General features: G+C 43.3%; 1 long non-coding RNA gene across 1 annotated transcript; it reads left to right on the top strand.

The window, feature by feature from the left end:
- Positions 1 to 3,076: 3,076 nt before the first annotated feature.
- LOC115251476 (uncharacterized) lies at positions 3,077 to 5,562 on the top strand. Its single transcript, XR_003890030.1, has 2 exons — positions 3,077 to 3,211; positions 5,019 to 5,562. It is a non-coding gene; the product is annotated as an uncharacterized lncRNA (long non-coding RNA).
- The last annotated feature ends 8,435 nt before the right edge of the window (positions 5,563 to 13,997 follow it).

The raw sequence follows: 13,997 nt of genomic DNA, 5'->3' as shown, positions 1-13,997 counted from the left end.
GGTGGAAGGGGAAACATCCTCGTAAATACATGTCTTGGATTTTTTCCCTGTGTTTGGAGACTCCATGGTTGACAGCAGAAAAAGCAGACCTAAATAGTCAGTTAATAACCGGGAAACACGGCTCCACAGAGTTCTCTGTTAGTCTTGTTTAGTACCAAACGCTTTCACAAAAGTCCTTTTCACACATTGAAAGACAATCTTAACTGCTGTGCTGAGCACACTTCCCCTGTCGACAAGTTATAAAAGAATCCTTGTTTCCTAAATGTGGCAAATCACCGTAAGGGGGCAGAATCTGAAACCGTACATAATTGAGGCTACGGTCTTCACACATCAAACAAGCAATGAAGGAACCTTTTGATTCACATTGGTACAGGGTTCATGCTCGTCACGGCCGAGTGGGAGGCGTTGCCTCTCGGCTAAGGCGCCCCAGCATGAAGCTTGGTTTAGGTATTTTAGCTAACTACTGGCGTTGCTAATTCACATGTAAAATGCTGCGAGCTTCAACTTTGTTTAAGTCTGGCACCATTTTATGTACAATAAGACATATTTGATCTGTATCAAAGAAAGGCTCAGAGGTCAACTTTTTTATGAACTCAAGTCAGTTCATTCATCTGTTTCCCTTTTAATGGTTTTACGCTGCTTCCAGGATGTGGAGTAATCGATGTGGGTTTTGTTTGAAATCTATCTTCATCCATTCCTTCTTTAATCCACAAGATAGGAGGTGGCGGGCTGCAGCTCAGAGCCACCTCGGGACTCTGATCCTGCACAGGGCTTCTGAAATATTGATCACAGAGCTGTGGAGCGCCGGTGCCAACTTTTACATTTTGTTCTGGGCGGACGGCTGAAAAAGACAGATCTGGAGCGTATCGAATCACAGTCATACTGGTTCGTTGTAGATCAGGTCCTGGAAAGGCCACCCCATTGCTGCGATCGGAGCTAGGTGAGCCTGACGCACGGTGACATGAGCTATGGATGAGTTTCTCTATGATATGATAGGGTGACTCTACTAACATCTTCTCAACTACCGAAGTCAACATATGGCCCCGGTTTGTTGGTCCATTGGAGGCAGTGATCGTCTGGTCCTCCACAGACCACCTGCTGAAGGGGCTCCTCCACAAGATCTACCAACATCCTCCAGTCCCAAGCTCACTCCAGGCACTGCAGCAAGACCGGAGGCACCAGATGGACGAAGGCAGAGCATCCTGGTGGTCTCTGCTTTCATCTCAGTGGAGTCCACCTAGGAACCATACGTGTGAGGCTGCGTCAGGAGCTAAATATAGGTGGAAATGTGATTTTACTAAACCTCTTAGAGGAATTTAATAATCACAGCAGAAAAAATAAAAACGGTAAAACATAAAAACAGGGTACATGAATGCAATAAAGTGCACATGCCATAAAAAGGTGCAAGTGAAAATGTCCAGGCAGGGCGATTAAGGCAATTTTTATTCCAGTTGTGAGTTTCCAGAGGCAGAGGTGTTGTAAAATCTGATGGCAGAGGTGGGGAATGACCTCCTGTCTGCTGAAGCAGCTATAGGGCTCAGATGTTGAGAAGCTAATGGCTAAACCCGGTTCTCTGGTATCCAATGACAACAGCAAGTTTGCATGCTGTTGACCCAGATGTGCATGTGGTGCCCAACATGTCATCTCAGTGCATGAACTGAAAATAAAAAAGTTATATTGGGGTTATTGCAGTGGTGGAGTGTTGCGAGTGATGATGGATGGGGACAGAGAGGGGTGTCAGTGTCCCAGGACAGGTCCTACCGTCAACGGGGACGCAAGGTCTCAGCACGCAGAAGTCCACAATCAGTTGTGGTTTCCAGTAGTTTAGAACATTTTGAAATTGTCAAAGATGATTTCTTTCTTTCTTTTTTCAAACTTTGTAACATGTATGTTCAGGCGGGGTTGTGTGACTGGAGAAGAGGTTTCTGGAGCGCACGTTCTGCACAGGTGTCCTGGTAAATGTCTGCAGTGATTATATTTCACGATAAGCAGGATCGCAGCTACAGAGGCCGACTTTAGACCAGGCCGGGGTGGTCTGGACAGACTAAAAATGGATTGAGGCTGGCGTAGTGAGCAAGGTTAAAGGAACAAGTAGCATATCTGACTTGAAATAACATTTGCAGTTGCTGTTTATTGTTTTTAAAGGACTATCAATTGATATTTTTAAACGTTTCCCAAAGAGACACTCAAAATTTGGACTGCTTGTACTTTGCTTTAACAGTACCAGAATGTAAGTTTGTTATGGTGCAAACACTTCACAAAGACCAATGTTATCTCCTGACAGCCCTTCTTTTAGTGTATTTAAGCAATAACACACAATAGTTCAATATTTACGCCATTGGTGCCACTTGATCTTACAGTTCCACTACGAGTAACATCAGTAAATCTCAGACCAAAAACAGGGCCCATTATAAATTGTATCGATATTCCCACACCTTCTCTTTCCCATCTGCAATTGAATGAAATCTAATAAACGGACTGATGTACATGTGTGAAAAGTCACAGCACTTTAGGTTTGGACATGAAGCTGAGATGCCTCTTGTCAATTCAGTTGGTGCTTAAAACAACTATCATGTCATGATCTGAATTGTGTTGAAACATGAAATCTATTTCCTGTTTCACCAGTCATGTAAACTGTAGATATGCTGTATGTCTTTTTGCACCTATGGCCTTAATCGCTAACACAATAAGCTGCTACGGGAAGGCAGAATGCTCTTGCTTAACTGGAAAAAATGGAGGTAATTATTCCTCACAGCTGTGAAGTCCTTGAGGCACATCTAAGAATAAAATATCTAAGGAGCCGACACCAGAGATCTGTGCCCCGGCAGTCTTTCAATAGCCTTTAAATCAATCACATGGCCAGGCTGCAAATAGCAGGTCAATAAGCTCAATTAACACCAAAATACTCTGAGTCTGTGGCCTTCTGCCATCCATCACCACCTCAGGGGACAGGCCTCTCAGAACTCGGGACATGAGAGGACACCGTTAGCCTGACCCACCACAGCAGCCCGCACAGCCATGGCCTCACACGCGAGTGCACCCCTATCAAGCTACAGCCACATACCCCAGTGGCTGCATTCACACCCCAGCGGAGACGAGAGGGGCTCCCTTAGAAGTTCAGATTCATAAGCTCGTGCATCATTTATATTATCTCATTGTCTTTGTGCCACTAGAGGGGTGGCGGAGGAGTATATGAGGAAAAACGCTTTTGGTATGTATGATTTATTTTTTCAAGCACCTATTGCCAGAACTAAATTCAATATACATTCACAGACACCAAGAGTGCACACTCTTTAGTGGGATATCTATTTTAATATTGACATGGGTCCTCCCTCCATGTGTGCTAGAATGCTGCTCCACCTTAAGCCCGCAATCACACACAAACAGCTTGGTGCCTATTTATAAATCATATCCTGGCAACGGACATGGGAAAACAAGACCCCTACTCTACCCTTTCAGTGTATCCAATGTTGTGTGCCTCTCACAGTCATGTCCTTCATATGATGTTGAAGGAGACCGAGACATAGGATATCTGCTTCAAACGCCTTCAACATGGCCATGATAGAAAGGCTGCAGACGCCAAAACAACCTAATAATGAAAGTAGCAGCAGGGCCCAGTTGTTGAACTTCCAAATCTGCACTCCTACCACACATTCATGTCTGCGTAATTGACTGCAGTAGTGTGTTATTAACACCGGCAATCGGCTTCCATTAAACAGCGGAGTCGGATGGTTTTCAGCAGGCTGTCATTGTTTCTGTAAAGACCCAGTTTAAGGAAAGATGTGCTGAACAACTGTGAAGAATGTCTCCATGCAGACACGCAACGTGGATCCAACAGAATAACAAGACACCAGACCTTTAACCCAAATGTGCATGGCCATCATTGATAAGTGATAAGGTGTCTGGCTAATGATAGCTGGAGACCAGCTGTCTCGGGGTTTTGTGCAGCAATTATAGGTTTGGTTAAGGGAGGTAATGGAAACAGGAATGTAGCACTTGCTAGCATAATAGTGCCTGTTTTGGCTAAATAAGTAAAACCAACAGTGCAGGTTCAATTAATAATTTTAGGTCAGTAGTATCAACAGAGTATCAAATAACAATGAAAAAGCTCCTTTGTTCCAAATTCTGGCAGCATAAGAGGGGCGGCTCTTGGTCCACCTTTCCTGTCCTGACTCCAGACCACCATGCTGGTGTGCTGTTCAGCAGATCAGATAAAAATAACGAGTTTGCGACCTCTTTAAATGGCCTCGCGTGCAATGTGGTGATAGTTGGGGCTATGATAAACCTGTTTACATTTTTACCTGCTGCGCTCGTGATTCTTCTGCTCTGCTTCGCTGAATTTAATCAGCCAGTCAGCAACAATTTAATTCAACATGTTTATCATCAATGCAGTTTATCAACTTCTAATGATTTTAGATATTGTGTATCATGAGTACATTGATTGGGCTCCAGAAAGGTCAAACTGCTGACCGGCAAATGGTATGCAGTGGGTCTTCAAGTCACATAGATGGCACCAGAGGAGTGGGAGAGAGACTTTTGAAGGACAACTGAGCTGGCCTGTTGCCCTTCATTCATAAAAACTTGGTTACCTTCTGTAACCATCAGTAATATTTCATGTCAGGTCAACACACCACCATGTTGGGTCAACTGTAAGGCAAATAAGGTCCTGGCAGGAGGCAACTCGTAAGAAAATTCTTTTATTGAAGAAAAATAAAGTCTTGAGTCACATTAAACAACACAACAACTGGTTGAACCTCAACCCTGAAGCCATGACCCAGCATGGCAGGGACCACCCACCTGACTGGCCTATTGACGAGCCAACGTTCAACCAAAAGAACCTTACAAAGGAGAGCGCAACCAACAAATGTCCTCCGAAGGCAGGCAGCCACATGCGTTTGTACATATATATTGTGTATGTCAGGCCTTTAGTCTACCCTGCTACAGGGTTGTTGCAGGCCTGTTGTGGTATTACCGAGCCTGCAGAGGAACAACAGACCTTTTGGCCCTGCTGTGTACAGATGGATCATCCTGGAAGAGCTCCCCCGCTTGAGCAGCCTGTGTGGGCTGCAGCTGTCGCCTTATGCTGCCATTAGGCACAAAGGCTCTGGAAAAACGCTGCGCTCGTATGGAATCAGCTCGATGGGACGAGGAGGCAGAAATGGCCCGTGACCGTGACAGCCTCCAAAAACAACAGGGGGAAATGAGTCACCCTCATTAGTGCGTCGTAACTGGACAAGCTGATATCTGACAAGTGTGCTGAGTGATTCAATTACATAGCAATGACTATGTTTCCCCTTTTTCTGAGCAGTTTGTTCAAAATCAATATTGGCAGGTCCATTCAGAAATTCCACTTTGTGCTTTCAGCTCAGTGATATCCAATAAATATGGGACTTGTTCGGGACACAAGCTGTGTCTCCACATTTCTGGCTGACAGTTGGTGAACAAGCTCCCAACACCGCTCCTCATTATCTACTTTCCTTTTAGTAGAAGATGGCAACGTGATAGATGGTGATCTCATGATGTCATAGATTATAGACTAAACATTAAACTGGAACTTAAAACTATATCGCGCTCCCTTCAGACTGTGTACTCATTTGTGTCGATCTGCATGTCCTGGGTTTCACGACCTCTTTGTTGTGCAATAGCACGTTTGTAATTGATATGCCGTGTTAGCATATACTGAGTCATCCTGGTCTGAAGCCCGGTGGCTTGATAAGTTCAGGGAGTGTGGAGGACACTGTTGTTAGGCTCCATTCAAAGTATGAGAAGGCACAACTCTCCTCTTTGCCATGGGTCTGATGGGTTCGATGAGAAGCTATCAGCAATGATCCAGCTGAAGGGGGAGCGAGAACGGACAAAACGATGCCCGTTGAGCACAAATTCCTTCAGCCATTTGTTATGTTTTCCTGCACTTGACTTTTCAATTACATGCCAGAGAGGAGGGGAGCACGGGTGCTAAAGTGCATGCCAGAGAGAAGAACACATGTCATGCAGACGGAGTGAGAAGGGGCACATGGCAAGGACAGACAAATGACAAGAACTGTGGAGAAGAATTAAAAACTAAGGCAAAAGTGCAGACTTGTAGGAGTGAGAGCTCTTACCGGACAGGCAAAAGACCCTCCTTTTAAAGCAGCGTACCCCCTCACCAGCCCACCCAATGAGCCAAAGCAGTGGTAGGTCAAATCTATTTAAAACTTGTGGATGGAACTTGGGATAACCTTCCCCAGCAGCAATGTTCCACTTATCTACTGTATTGCATCCAAACCACTCTTGGCCCCTCTGGAAAAAGTCGGCCACATTATGGGCACGTGTAGCACGGAGTGGACATGCTAGAAATGTGCACAGAAGGATGCACTCAAAGATATACATGATGCAAATGCTAGCGCTTTTTATGTGTCGTTAAAAGTAGTGCCTACTGAATATTGAATTATGCTACAGGGTCTTAAAAAAAGGCTCTCAAAAGGTTACAGACACCAAACATGTGTTACTGTCTCACTCATGCTGAGGGAAATTAGACATGCTTGCTACTCTATAAACCAGTGCAAGGCTCTAACCGAGGGTATCCTTTTTTATTATTGCAAGTGAACAAGAGAGCGTGTTGCAGTTCAGACATGAAAAAAGGTCACTAATAAAAACAAACGCAAAGGGAAAAGAGTGAGATGGTCATCGCGGTTTGAATATCCAGGCCGGAGGCTCATGGAGAGACCCAATAACTCTCCAACTGGCTGTGATACCAGTGAGAACACAAATCTATTAATGGCCCCCATTCATTACTGTTGGTGTGTAGTTCAGAATATTTCATGGTACTGAGAAAACACCCAAAAAAGATAAATATCAAACTGGTCAATGCATTCCTCGTGGGGAATTCTTTGTATTTAAAAGTTTATTCCAAATTTCCCATTCCTCAGCATCATTAGGAACAGCCCAGAACTTTAAATGCTATTTTCAGAAATTCATAGAATGTGTAAAGAAAGTACCAGATTGCTGCTCCATAGTGGTAAAAATTAACTGAGCCTTTTTCTTTTCATGCTTATAGTTAATAAAACCATCTTATTTTACTTAAATTGAGTTATTTGGTCAGAAGTAAATTTGTCTCGGTTTGGGCCTAAATGTAGAACCGAATGATCCAGAGCAGAGTGACACTAACGACTACATATTTAGGTCTTGCTCATTACACAAACAGCAATAACCATTGCAAATATTAGCAAAGCGAGTGAGCTCATCTTTCTAATGTGCAAAAACCAACACAGAAGTTCTTTACTCTGATGTTAAACTCCTTTGGGTAACCAAAAACAACAATCTGTTTCCAAACCATCTTAAAAAAAAGAGTGCTAATGCTGTAGCACTGCCCATAAATACACACCGCTGTCTGAAGTCCCTGATTCAGGTCTCACAGCATTGCTACAGGTGAACGTAGACCTTAGAGGAGCACCTATCATTGTCAAGAGTCTCCAGTCAAGCTAATGTGCATGAACCCTGTTGCTATGTGGCGACCATATCGACTGTGGTAACCGTGCCAACCTGGGCTACTTCAGTCAACATGTATCTTGACCAATCCTGGGTAAAATAAGAAAATGAAACTGAAGATTGTAACTGAATCTTCCATTTATTGAGAAATATAGCTTTGTCTTTAATATGCAAACAGGCTGGACAGACAGGCGTCCATGTACAAACAAACTCCTCTGCCCCCCTTCTCTTCCTCCTCCCTCTCAATCACTCACACACACACACACATACACACACACACACACACACACACACTTTAACGGTAAAAGATGTCTTTGACTTCGATCCATGTGCTTGAGCCAGAAGTTGGTTTTCCCAAAAGCAGTAAAATCATAAAAATTCCAGGTTTCTAAATTACTGTCTCTCAAAGGGTTTCTTTTTCCGTCTCTCTGTCAGTCTCCATTCATTTCTTCTGCCAGGCCTTCAGTCTCTGACCCTTTCCTGCTTGCACCAGCAGCAGTGTGGGGTTTCTCTTCTTTCCTGGTGCTGGCACTGCTGGATAAACACACAGCCTCGCTTTCATATAAAGACTCAATTCTTCTCGGCCATGTTTAAATATGGATACAAAGAAATACCTGTATGATAATTTCTGGCATATGGTGGTAGGACGGTGTGTAGAATAAGGAGGTGTGTGTGTGTGTGTGTGTGAGGGGGTGGGTGTTGGGAGGGCTGTTACATGCTAGACAGAGTTCTGCCTTGTTCAGATATTTGTGCAAGATTTTGTGCTTTTTTTGTTTTATGCAAGCCCAGACTAATGCTGTCTGACAGATGGACCGGCGGGGGAAGCCTTTTTGAATTTGCGTGCCTGAAACTGTTGTTGAGTTGTTGTTACTCTGCAGTCGTGTGTGCAGATCTGATAAGTGCCACAATTTCAGGGCAGAAAGCAGCTCTATTGTGGAATTTTCATAGCATTCGAGGGGCAATAAATCCCAATTCCTGGTGAAAAACAAAAACAAAGCCAAAACCTGACGACAAACACCATCAATCACTGTTTCACCTTTCTGACCAGGCTTCAGCTGGTCCCTGAGCCAGCAGTTGCTCCTGGATTGGAACATGCCAGAGATGATATAGATATGGGGATCCTGATGTCCTCCTGATAGCCTGGAGATCAACTTACTTATCGCTCCAGCAATGCAACAAAGCTTCAGGCTTTAGAAGTGTGTCAGAGCTGCTGGCTGTAAAGCTGTAAAGTATTTCTTTTCTTATTTGGCTTATTTGTGGTATCCATTTACACGAGACATACACAATTATTGCTGACCACTAACCTCGTCAATAAGGCTTTCAAATGATTACATGTTTTAATTGGATTAATCACAGGTTAGCTGAAGCTATATTTTATTGAAGGCATTCCTTGTGTCCTTCTGACATGACCCGAGTCACGATGCGATCTGAAATAATCAATAATCCCATCAAGCTTGGGCCTAACTGAGAAACCTAATCGGTTTGTAATTAATAATTACACATGTGTGTTTTTGTTCATGAATCTGTAGGAAATGTGGAGGCGTGAGTTAAACAGGAGCACAATGTGGGATGACAACAGACAGGTTCAATGAGTTCAAGGAGTCTAATATAAGGTCGTTACCAGGGTATGAGTCCAAAACCAGCAAATGAGTCCGAGCCGAAGAACAGACCAACCAAACCAAAATCCAAACACTAATAATCCAAATCACAATAATCCAAAAACAAGCAAACGAGACATGAGGAACACGCTGAACAGTCTGGAACAGGGGGAAGGACATGGGGTTTAAATACACAGGGACAGAAGTGGAGATGATTAGCAACAGGTGAGACACAGAACTAATAGACCTGAGACACCCACGTTACCAAATTTGGGCCAACAGTTCTTCAACTGAGCTTCAAACGACCAAAAGGCACTTTGGACATAATTGTCATGATTTATTCGGTACTGAAGGTAGTACAGCCTTGGGGGCTAGTCTAACAGCTTATAGCCCCTCAGTATGACCCTGTTGTTGCACATTGACCTGCTGATTGGCTCCACTGAGGTGCTTGGTCCTAATTGGCCCCCAACAACATCACAATGTTTGCTGATGATACCAATAGTAGCTGGGCCCATCTCAGGTGAAGACGGGTCTGAGATGATGCTCTGGTCCATGGAGGACAACCTCATCCTCAACACCATTAGGATGAAGGAAATTGTCCTTGACTTTAGGAGAAGGAAAGCAGAAGTCCAGCCCCATTCATTGGCAGGGATTGGGTCAAAAGAGTCTTCATCGTCTGGTTCCTTGGCGTGTGCACTGAGAACCTGGAGCAACAGCACCAGAGACGTCATCACAAAGGCTCAGAAGAGACCATACTCTCGGGGCCGAGGACCTGACCTACTGCCTCTGCGTGTGGTTTTTTTGTCATTTGCAACTGGTGGACTCCTGTTTTATTTTATTTGATGATTGATTGGTTCTTTCACTGTACTTTTGAGAGGGCGAAAGGTCTCATTGTACGCTGTGCATGGCGACAATAAAGCTTTAGCCATCGTTATCTGGCCATCAGCAGGAGGGTCCCCCTCCCCCACACGAGTCTGGTCCTGCCCAAGGTTTTTCTTGCCATTGTTGCATATTTGGGGGTCAAGCTCTGGGTTTCTGCAAAGCGACTAGAGATAATCTTGATGGTAATGGAAACGGACTGAACTTTGGACATGGCGCTCATAGAGAAATTACAAAGACGATCCCTAAAAACTGCCTTTTCTGACACATTAGCCTCATGTAGGCACAGATGAGGACAGATGGACAAGCAGACAAAGTAAAGGGTGGCAGAGGTGATAGAGTGAGAATAAGCGGGCAGAGAGAGAGAGAGAGAGAGGGCGGGGGGGACAAAGAGCATATTGTCAGGACTGGACACTAATCACCCCCCTGTTAGGCTGCCAGAGACAACAGGTGAGAGCAGTTTGACTTCTTGTGGGCTCCATGAAGCTTTCAGAGCTATGAGTGTGTGTGTTGTCTATGAGTGTGTGTGTGTGTGTGTGTGTGTGTTGTCTATGAGTGTGTGTGTTGTCTATGAGTGTGTGTGAACACAGAAACAGACAGGGAACGTCAACCTCAGCGTCAGCGTTACCAGTGCCAGCACAAATTCACACACACACACACACACACACACACACACACACACACACACACACACACACACACACACACGTTCATAGCTAGAGGCCCCCCTAGTTATATAGTACAGTTTATATGGATTAAAACAGACTTTTAACAGTTTAGACTGTACAGCTACCCTCATTTGATATCATTATTTGTTAATTTAGGTCTCTTTAATCTGTCTTTCTTCTCTATAGTGTTAGGGTTTGGTTATGGTTATGATCTTGGGTTTGCTTATATTCTTTCTCCCACATGTTTTTGCATTGTTTATGAAGGATTTAGCTGGACAGATTAAGAAAAATAGTAGAGGTGTATGTTTGGATGATGCTTATTTGGGTGTTCAACGCGGATGGTGTCATTTTACAGGCAAAATCTGAGTCTGATCTACAAAACAGGCTAAATTTGGTTTTTCATAAATGGATATTAGTGGTCAATCAGAACAAAACACAGAACGCATCTTAGAGACAAAAGTATGGAAAGAAGTCAAGAAAATTTCTATTTTGATTCAGTTGCTTCAGAACGTGTTGGCTCATATAAGTATTTAGGTTTGTTTTAGGTTTGATGAATTTATGACTTTAGAAATTGGTTTTAGGTGTCTTGGAAACTTGGATTCCGGTATAACGAATATACAAAATGCTTCAGTTGTGGAATCGACTAAACAAAACAGATGTTAGGATAGAATAAATAAAAAAGTCTTTATATGGAGAAAATCGCATAGTTTCCCTGGTCTAAAGAGATTTAGTCCATTTTTGAGGGGGTGGTCATGGTACATTTACAGGAATAATTTGTGTTAACTCCATTTAAATAAGCTTTTTTTTGACATAGGAATGAAGGGAAAATGTTTAAAAATGTTTTTTCTATCAAAATTAAGGACACGAATGCAGCCTAAATCTAATTTAGGAATTATATGTTTCATGTGTAATATGTCTTGGTATTCTTACTCCTTTTAAAAGATTGATGATCTGAGGTCTCCTGTCAATAGAAAGAACGAATAGTGACCAACAATGAGAAAGTGGCTCCATTTCCTCCAATTTGGGGGTAAATTGATCCAATTAAGTGGGTAAACTGAAGGGTATTGTTGTGAATATAGTGATGCTATCATTTAAACAGCTGTAAACTTCAAATTCCTCCACCGTGAGACGATTAAAGATTCATCTTATCTTATGTTTTGATAGAAGTGATCAAAATAATCTTCTTGCGCCAATGTTCAACATTCCTGCCACCACAAAGACGGCAGGAGGCAAACATAACAAAACTGTTGGCAGGACCTTTTGAAACTTTCTGTAATTCTTTAACTTGACATAAACTTTCGTTATTGAACAAGACTTGAATCTGCCTTTTTTAACTCAACAACTAATTAGTCCCCATTCCAACCTTTCATGTCCCTCCTGCCTGTTCAGGTTGAAGGTTAATATTGTTGAAACCTTCATCCTTTCAAGCCCTCTTGTATTCTTATTATATCTCATGTCCTTTTCAGCCGTGTTGTATGAGTCTGGCCGGATGCTGTTTTGCCATCAAGTTTTGAAGTGTGTGTGAACTGCGCCTCTAGGAGGAATAGGATCCCTTTTTCTTGGTTTAATGTTTTGTTTCCGGGGGTTGAGGGTTGACTTATGTCTTCTTGTTTATTGTGTGGGTTACTCTGCGGGTTTATTTGGGTTTAATACGTGTACATTTTCTATTACTTTTTAATTAGTTACTGTTGATCGGGTTTTTAATGACAAGTGTAGTGGATTTGAATTGATTACCTGCACGTTTGGGTGTGTGTGAATGCGTGTGTGTATTTAGCAACTACTGTTAGAGAAAGCATCCAGTAATAATTAATTGTACACTGGATCAGTCTCCCACCCTCATTAGTAACGACTTGTGCACTGTAACAATCACTCTCCAGGTGGAATTCCTGGGATGGCAATAGAAGTATTTATGTAAGGAGTCATATTGAATCTAAAAATAAAATTCTAAAACGCAATATACTAAGTCTTTGGGGTACGCCACATTTTGGCCAAATGCCATTTTTAGACTCTTTAGACTTTAAACTTTTGGAGTAACTAATGGCTCCTGGTGGAGGCAGTTGAACCACTGCTGCCATTTTGAGGGGAAAAAAATGTTCAAGCTAATCTTTAGCTTAAAATTCAGCATAGTTTGATAGACTAGTGAATCATTAATGTGTATGTTTTTACACCAGGATACATTTTCTTTTCCCAAATGGCCTTTTAAAGTTGTAAAACAAATTTACCTTAACAAATGTACTGACCATGTGACCAAGGACAGGAAATGAATGGTGATTAATGACTCCAAATGTGTCAGTGTCTAAATAAAGGGGGGGGGGGGGGGGGGGGGGGGGGGGGGGGGGGGGGGGGGGGGGGGGGGGGGGGGGGGGGGGGGGGGGGGGGCAACTTGACCTGCTTTACAGGTGGGGGGAAAACAAAAGCAACAAAAAAAATAGGGGGGAAAAATGCAATGCTATGAAACTCCCTTTTGACAGGACGAAAGCTTGAGCAAGACCAGGCTCATATGGGGGGGGGCATGCTGATGGCCAGCTAGGTAAAGGAGAAGAGGGGGGCAAGAGGGAAGAAGTGGAGGAAAAGAACCACAAGCAAACCCACAGTTGGAGAGGGGGGTCTGTTGGGATGAGCTATTAGCTCCTCCAGATAGGATGGAGGTGGCCTCTGAGGACCTCGTCGGTCAGGAGAAGGATTTTGAACTGTTCCCTGGATTTCAAGGCCAATACTGATTCAGAAAAGTGGGAACCAGCCCAGGTGAATCTCTCATCTTCTGCATGTATCAAATCAGAGTAGTAGCAGCATCAATCTGTCAACCAAACAAGATTCCTTACTCACATTAACTAACATCAGTCCTTTCCAGGACAGCTTGGAGACTCCTTCCAGGCACGACCGCCATCACTGAAACAAATTGTGCCACTTTGATTGTCGTGGTTAAAATAGAAATTACAACTCTGGGATGGGAAGAAAAAGATTTATGTGGTTTCCAGCTATTAATACGGCTGTTCTGTCCCTGGTGGTGCAGGACGACTGAGGTCTGGATGCCATAGAAACTACCCAATGGGCCTCTTTTAGTTAAAACATCACTCACACACACACGCACACGAAACATGTCGTGTTTCTGTTGGCCCACCCGAAAGGAATTTTGTGTATTTGTGGAAATGGGAAGAATTCTAGCAATGAGGATTGAAAAACTCAGATCACCTTGGAAGCCGAATTCCAAGAGACCCAGAATTTCCGATTTGTTTGCTTTTTTTTGAAATAAATGAAGTATAAACTGCAGGAAAATCTAAAGAATTTCACAGTTACTCCAACATAATGAATAACAGTCCTCAACAACAGTCCCCCACGTGGCTGACCCCCATTTTCCCCCAGCAAAATCTTTTTACCTACTCCA

This window comes from Takifugu rubripes, chromosome 11 (genome assembly GCF_901000725.2).
Source record: "Takifugu rubripes chromosome 11, fTakRub1.2, whole genome shotgun sequence".
Taxonomy (NCBI): domain Eukaryota; kingdom Metazoa; phylum Chordata; class Actinopteri; order Tetraodontiformes; family Tetraodontidae; genus Takifugu; species Takifugu rubripes.
The sequence above is the reverse complement of the archived record's forward strand: the minus strand, read 5'-3'. Positions and strand labels throughout refer to the sequence as shown.